Below are 8,174 nucleotides of genomic sequence, written 5' to 3'. Positions count from 1 at the left end.
GCAGTATGAATATTTTAATAATAATTCTGTTGATCCATGAGAATGAGGTATCATTTTGTTTATTTGTATCTTCTGCAGTTTCTTTCATCAGATTTGAAATAGTTTTCAGTGTATAGATCTGTCATCTGTTTTGTTACATTTATTCCTAATATATTATTATTTTTGCATTATCAATTGCTGTAACTTTGCATATGCACACCACTGGTCCCTACCACCATCCTTGGTCACACGATCAGCCCTGATCCTTGATGCTGGCCCCGGTTCTCACCACCATGTGTGTTTATAGCTGTGTGTCCACAGATGGTCCCTGCCACTATACACTTTGCAACCAACTATGTTCAGACAACTGGCCCCATTCCTTATTGCTGCCTTTCTGTTCTCATGTCATGGAAACCAGAAGTGCCACTGCAGACTAATAGCTCCCACAGCCACTGTGTACCTCCCATAGTTCTTGCCGTCAAGGACCATGCAATTATGATCATTGCGGATCCCAGCTGCCTGACCTGATGAGACACTGTGCCCCCTAGACCTGGAGCCACCATATACCCCAAACTTGGCCACAAGCTCCGCTAGTCCTGGGCTGCAGCATTTCAGCATGCCTTCTTATCCACACAGGTGAATGTCTATCCTTATCAAAGCCAGTACATAAATTCTGGAAGAAGTAGCTATTTCTTGCACAGGCACTTTGCAAGACTATAACAATCAGGGAAACATGACACCACAAAAAGAACACAATAAACATCTGGTAACAAGCACTGAGAACTAAAAATCTACAAATTGATTGCAAAGAACGCAGAATAAGTCTCAGTAAACTTGGTCAACTTCAAGAAAACACAAGTAAACAACTTATAAAATCATGAAAAAAAAATACCAAAACAAACAAACCTTTCCAATCTTTTTTTCAACACAGAAACATAAAAGAGAACTAAACAGAGATTTTTTAAGCTAAAGACTACAGTGAACAAGACAGGAGACTGAGAATTTGAATTTTAAACCTTTCAGTCTGTGTAAGTTTAGTTTTGCTTGTTGGATCAGCTTAGTTGAACTTTAAACCTTTTTTTTCCTCCAATTATACAGTTGGATTATTTGTATGAATGTATTAATTGAGGATAAAGGAAATTTGGACAAGTATAAGCTTTTAACTTTTTTCCCCAATTTGAATACATATGTTATTTGTAACACATTTATTGTAAACTAATAAAACAAACAGAAGTTGCAAAGTAGAGAACAAGCAAAGATTTTGGTTCAGTGGCTCAACCTGTAATCCCAGCACTTTGGGAGGATGAGGTGAGTGGATGACCTGAGCCTGCGGGCTCGAGACCAGCCTGGGCAACTTGGCTAGACCTCATCTCTACAATAAATCAAAAATTAGCCAGGCATATTAGCACATGTCTGTAGTTCTGGCTACTTGGAAGGCTGAAGTGGATGGATCGTCAGAGTCCAGCAGGTCGATGCTGGGGTGGCCATGAGTGTGCCACTGCACTCCAGCCTGGACAACAGAGTGAAACACCAACTCAAAAAAAAAAAGATTTTGATATGTATCTTATTTAAGATGTAGAAAATTACAGAAAACAGAAATCACCCTATTAGTTACAGAAAAAATCTTTTTAAAAAAAGCAATAATGTAACTCAATAATGAGTTGACAAAAGGGACTTCTAAAACTACGGCAGAGACCATGGTCCCTAACTTTGCGTATGCCAGTACAGTGACCAAGAAGATGCAGGCTTGGGAATCTGCTGACCCAGCTGCTCCAGAACCTATCAGCATATTGCCTGATGAGGAAAAGAGAAACCTGATCCTCAAGCCATGGTCAGATTATTGTAGCTTGATAATAAAGTTTAAAGTCTGGAAGTGTGATACCTCCCGCTTTGTTTCTTTTGCTACGGATTATCTGGGCTATTCGTGGCCGCTTATGTTTCTATATGAATTTCTGTATTGTCGTTTCCAAGTCTGAGAAGAAACAACGTTGATAACTTAATGGGCATTGCATTGAATCTGTAGATTGCCTCTGGTAGGATGGAGATCTTAACATTGTGGATTCTTCCTGTCCATGAGCATGGAATGTTTTTCCATTTGTTTGTGTCTTCTTGGATTTCTTGGAGCAGTGTTTTGTAGTTTTTGCTATAAAGGTCTTTCACTTCTCTGGTTAGGAAGATGCCAAGGTATTTCATTTTGTGTGTGCGTATTTGGCTATTGTGAACAGGACTGTGCATTTTATTTGGTTCTCTGCCTGCTTGTTGTTGGTGTATAAGAATGCAACTGTCTTTTGCACATTTATTTGTACTCTGAGACTTTGCCAAAGCCCTTTCTCAGTAAAAGTATATTTTTGACAGATTCTCTTGGGTTTTCGGGGTATAGATCAAAACAGTCTCGTATTGGTACCAGAACAGGCATATAGATCAATGGAACAGGATAGAGATTCTGGAAGCAATATCTCAATTTCTCAACTAATTCATTTTGACAAAGCCTCGACCAACAACCACTGGGGAGAGGAGAACCTATTCAGTAAATGGTGCAGGAAAACTGGCTGACCACATGCAGAAGATTGAAACAGGACTCCTACCTATCACCATACACAAAAATTAACTCTAAATGGAACAAAAACCTAAACCTAAAACCTCGAACCATAAGAACCTTAGAAAATATAGGAGACACATAAATGGAATTGGCAACAATTCCTGATCAAAATCCCAACGTCCATGCCATAAGAGATAAGATAGACAAGTGGGACCTCATCAAACTGAAAATGAAAAGAAACCATGAGGAGAGTGGGGAGATAGCCCACAGAAACTATGAAGAGACTGGGGAGATAGCCCACAGAAACCATGAAGAGAGTGGGGAAATAGAAATAGCTCACAGAAACCATGAAGAGAGTGGGGAGATAGCCCATAGAATGGGAAGAAATATTTTCCAACTGTGTATCTAATAAAGGACTAACATCCAGGATCTACAAGGAACTCAAATGTGCTGAAAGGAAAAAACAAAAAACAAACAAACAAACAAAAAACAGCCCCATTATAAAGTGGGCAAAAGACATGAGTAGACACTTCTCAAAAGAAGATATATGAGCACCCAACAGACACATGAAAAAGTGCCAAGCCTCACTAATCACCAGAGAAATGCAAATCAAAACCACATTGAGATATCACATAACCCCAGTAAGAATGGCCATCATTAATAAAACAGACAACAACAGATGCTGACAAGGATGCCGAGAAAAAGGCACACTTCTACACTGCTGGTGGTGGGAATGCAAACTAGTTCAACCTCTTTGGAAAACAGTGTGGCAATTTCTAAAAGAACTAGACATCTACCTTCCATATGACCCAGCAATCTCCCTACTGGGAATATACCTGGAGGAACTCAAATCATTCTACAAAAAGATACTTGCACACACATGTTTATGGCAGCACTATTCACAGTAGTAAAAACATGGAACCAACCATGCTGCCCATCGAAACTGGACTGGATTTTTAAAAAGTGCTACATATATACAATGGAATATTATGCACTCGTAAAGAAGAACAAACATATGGACTTCACAGCAACTTGGATGGCTTTAGAGTCTATCATACTCAGTGATCTATCACAGAAACAAAGAAGAGAGTGTCACATGTTTTCACTCATAAGGGGACCCTGAACAATTACCATAATACTATCAGAAAGGGATCGGCAGTAGTGGGTTACTGCCGGGGTGTGATGGATTGGGGGGTAGAGATCAGAGGATACAACATCAATAAGCGTACCTGATCTCAAACTAGGTAAAATGGGGACCAAAGGGAGGCCCAAACTTTACCTATACAATGGCCACTTGTATGTCTAATCCTGAATTGTACCCCACATCTTAAAAAAAAAAAAAATTAAAAAGAACAGGTCCAAAGGAGATAGCTGTGGAGCTTCAACAAATAGTGTCAGCAAAATGCATGTTCTGAACCCTGTCAGGTCCTCACCCCAGGTCCTGAATCAGATTCACACAGCAGTGTATCTTCTTGGAAGAATGTAAATTATGTCCAGGAGCCTAACTGCGAGGGAGTCTGAGAAAATGGGTTTTGCTCTCCAGCCTGTGCAGTAGAGAAAAGTATTTTAAAAGATGGTTGGAATAGGTATTGAGTAAGTCAATGCCACATGCACAAATTTCCCATGGTGAGAACAAGCATGTATTTATCTTTAGCTGGAATTTTTCATTAAAAAATAAAAAGTCTTCCCTGCCCAGTACATCATATATTGCCTATATAGATTTTAAACATTTTATTTAATGATTCCCCTATATAGCACTAATATTTCTAGTTGGGTTTTTTTGGGGGGAATGGGGGGAGTTGTTGTTTGAAACAATTCTGTAGTAAATATTCTTGTAACATGTGTCATCTGCAAGCATTCTTTCTTTGTTCAGAGATATCTCCGCAGAGGATTCCTTTTGAAAATTCACATCTTTAGCTCAAATCAATATAACCAATTTGTTTTCATAAAAATTGTACAAAAAATATTTACCTTTAAAATGTAAAAAAAAAAATCACTATCTATTTTGAAATACACAGCAAGAAACAGAATACTATTGCAAATTCAAATGGTACATTTAGGCACTATGTGCTAAACCAGAAATGTCGGATTGTGGTAAATGTGATCCTTTAGAAGGTTTGGACTGGAAAAATTACCAGAATGTAAACCACTTAAAATAGATGAGAAAATGGGTGAGTGTGTTATGGTCCGAGTAACACTCTACTTCTCCCCTTGATACAAGTAAATCAAAGGGGCAGGGAACTGGTAGAAAGAAGTTAATTTCTGAGTTCGAATCCAAGGAGCAGAGTCAGACTCAAGGTCTTTCTAAAATGGTTTTGCTCACCCCCCAGGCTTTTACAATTCACTTTTATAAGTCCAAAGTTATTAGTACCTATACATTAGCCATGTGACTAGCAGAGCAGTGTATAGAACTTGAGTTTCAGCCACATTTATTGATAGTGACTTTTTTCGATTCAGACTTCATGGTGCCAGGTATCAGAGGTATCTCATAGCTTTTATCAGTAGGGCCCAGCAGAAGTGGTAATCAAACTTGCCACAGAGTAAAGAGCCTAAGACTCCATGCATTACACAAAAATTATACAAATCACAAAACTTATGATTACATTGATACAAAAGTTATATAAATCACAAGGCTTACAATTACATTGATACTACATTATTCAAACTTATAACCACCCCGAAAAAGGGAGTAAAAGGAGATTTGCACCTTTCAGTTGATTGAGGATAGACTGCAGGGAAGTCAAAGATCTCCTGAAGCTACTTACTGAGAATGCATAGGAGGTAGGGGAAGCGCTCCTTTTATTAGCACTCAGGAATATTGTTCAGGAATGTATAGAAGCGCTTGCACCCTTGCCATGCCCTTCTCTAGGGGCTGTGACAATGTGCACAGACATTAGCGGGTCTCTGTATCATTTCCTTACTGTCAGTTGAAACCATGATATCTATCATGGGAGTAGCAATGTCGTGCTGCCTTAACATAAACGTGCCTATGATTCTTTCCCTCCACTGGTTTTTATGCTCCATAGGCTTAATTATGAGCACAGGAATTCTAACAACGCATTGGGCACTAAGTGTGATGGCTAAATATATATTAACATTGCTATTATAAACATAGTTAAGAAGAACTTCTCTATACCTGAAAGAGGACCTGTAACCCTGATGGGAGCCAAGAATGCATGTTGAGAAACCAATCAAAGACCTTTCCAGGTCTATCTTCTTAGCATAAGCCTCTGCATCACCTATAGCATTAATGCTGGCTTCATTTGGTTTAGCACTGCCATGATGTTCTCCAATTCATCTGGGATAAAAGTGCAACATTTGGTATGGATAATGTGCATGTGCCTCCTTGAGACGTAGTAAGAATATCTAAAGTCATTTGGTTTTGTAGCACTGAACTTAGCTAAGACTTAAATGTGAAGGAACATACATTCTAGGCCTATATTGGATGAAAAGAAATTAAGGACATAGTCATACCATTTAAAACAGATCTAGTCCATCGAGTATACAGATAGGGAAAGTTGGCTATGTTCATTTTTTGAAGAGTGCTATACTTGAGTCATTGGGCCCATGGAAAACCAAGAGTGCATCTACCAATCCACCTGGGGGGGAAGCCAGTAGTACCACAGAGCCACTGAGTCCCACTGGGAGCTCACCAGTATACCCCTGATCTCTGAGTCCAATCAGTGGCAAACAAATCGCTGTTCGTAAAGACAATAAGGTCTACTATATTTAGGTGTGAGCCGTGTAATTCCACCCCATATCTGACTGGTATGAAAAAGTAAAACTGTGACCTGGTTCATTTATAGTTTCCTTAATGGGCCATTGTTGCAAACTAATCCTTGTTAGATCATCACTATTAGCTGTTCGACTTTTCAGTCCGAACTCTTGAATGTACAGATCTAATTACTTCCAGTCAGTCCCCTAGAGGGGTGAGACCCATCAGGAAAGCCCAGAAGCTCCTGTGACTAGAAGTTGCCCGCAAATCCGACAATTTGGGTAATTGAATGTACTAGCATGGGAATAGACCCACTCTCAATATACATTTAGTAAGAATCATTTTGTTTACTTAAATAGCAGCTTTAAGTCTTGTACCCGCTCTACTTCCACTAAGGCTATTACTCTGGTCTGGGAACAGGGTGTCTCTATTCAGGGATATACTTTTTCATTCAGAAATCGTGGGGCTTGATGTCCATGAGCTTTTAATACAGTAGATGAATGATGAATATTTCATCATAAAGTCCCTTCCTCTTTTCTTGCAGCTGTTGGTTGGGTCCTTCCTCTCTCCAATCTTTTATCCGCACTTGCTCCCTTGGATGGAAGGAATGTTTGGGTTCTCCATGGTCTAGGAAGTTCCTAAGGGAAGCAAGCTTATGAATCATGATTCAAATTTGTCCCAAATGGGCAACATATTTTCTTACAAGCACCTATGTCTGTAGCCCCACTTCCTTCAGAGGTATAGGAAAAAGGCCTACCATAAAAAAATTCAAAGAGACTCAAATTAATCCCATTTCAGGAACTAACTTGGAACCTGAGCGATGCAATACCAAATAACTGTGTTCAGTTTACTTGTGTATCCAAATGATTCCTAGTGATCATTATTCTAAACCACAAATTGAAAGGTTGGACTGTCCTAGTCTCAGATCTGATGGAATTTTCTTTGGATTTGCTGAGGGATAGGGTAGGCTACCACGTGACCTGCAGTACAATGTAATTTTTAAAATGTCTAAATGTCTCCTAAAACTTACCTATGGGAAATTTATCTATCTATGTCTAACCTATGCTTGCTACCCTGCCTCAATTATTCCTCCTTTAGAGATTTTCGATCCCATAATCACATGGGGTGCTAAAGAGTGAAGGTCCATTTCTGTAGCTTCTTCAGAGCTGAAAGTGGGCACAGTTCTGCTTAGCCAGAGATTGAAAATCTCTCCCTGTCTGATCTCAGGCATCCAGATCTATTTCTGCAGTGACATCCTTTGCAGGCATCAGCTTGAATCCTTGCATGGCCTTTGCGCGGGCATGAAATAAAAGATACAGAAACCCTCTAATGTCTGTCCATATTGTCACAGTCCCTAGAGAAGAACATAGCAAGGGTACAAGCACTCCTGTCCATTCCTGAACAAAATTCCTGAGAGCTAATAAAACATGCACTTCCCCTTATCTCCTATGCATTCCCAGTAAGGAGTTTCAGGGGTCCTAGACTTCCCTTAAGTCTATGCCCAATCAACTGAAAGATGCAAGTCTCCATTTACACCCTTCTTCGGAGTTGCCATAAGTTTGAATAATATAGTATCAATGTAATTTTAAGCCTTGTAATTTATATAGCTTTTGTATTGATGTAATCGTAAGTCGGGATTTGTATAACTCTTGTATCAATGTAATTGTAAATTTTGTGCTTTGTATAATTTTTATGTAATGCATGATGTCTTAGGCCTTGTAAACTCCCTTTACTCTATAGCAAGCTTGATTACTGTTTCTGCCGGGCCCTACTGATAAAAGCTGAGATACCTCTGATACCTGACACCAAGAAGTCTGAACTAAAAATGTCACTATCGATAAATGTGGCTGAAACTCAAGTTCTTTACAATGCTCTGCTGGTCACATGGCTAATGTATAGGTATTAACAACTTTGGACTTATATAAGTGAACTGTAAAAGTC

The sequence above is a fragment of the Carlito syrichta genome, unplaced genomic scaffold (genome assembly GCF_000164805.1).
Source record: "Carlito syrichta isolate Samal-C Ts95f unplaced genomic scaffold, Tarsius_syrichta-2.0.1 Scaffold316383, whole genome shotgun sequence".
In the NCBI taxonomy this organism is placed as follows: Eukaryota; Metazoa; Chordata; class Mammalia; order Primates; family Tarsiidae; genus Carlito; species Carlito syrichta.
The sequence above is the reverse complement of the archived record's forward strand: the minus strand, read 5'-3'. Positions refer to the sequence as shown.